Below are 325 nucleotides of genomic sequence, written 5' to 3'. Positions count from 1 at the left end.
CAAGCACCGGCCTTTCTGCCCCAGCACTTCGCAGGCTGTGCCGCCGCCACACGCCTCACCGACAGCCCGCCCGGCCGTTTAACCCCTCCTCAGCCCCTCACGGTGCTCAAAGGCCGGCGTGGAGCGGCTCCGAGGGGAACACCCGCCCGGCCGCCGCACAAAGGATCGCCCCTTCCCCGGCAGAGCCCGGCCCCGGCTGCCTCATCCCGTCAGCGATCCCGCCCTCGGCCTCCGCGGCGGGACTTCGGGTCCCCGGGCTGCTCTGGAGCACCGGACACCCCACGCCGGTCCCGCCGAGCACCGCCCCGACCCGCCGGTCCCGCCG

The sequence above is a fragment of the Haliaeetus leucocephalus genome, unplaced genomic scaffold (genome assembly GCF_000737465.1).
Source record: "Haliaeetus leucocephalus isolate CR32 unplaced genomic scaffold, Haliaeetus_leucocephalus-4.0 Scaffold151, whole genome shotgun sequence".
NCBI lineage: Eukaryota > Metazoa > Chordata > Aves > Accipitriformes > Accipitridae > Haliaeetus > Haliaeetus leucocephalus.
Note: the sequence above shows the minus strand (reverse complement) of the source record.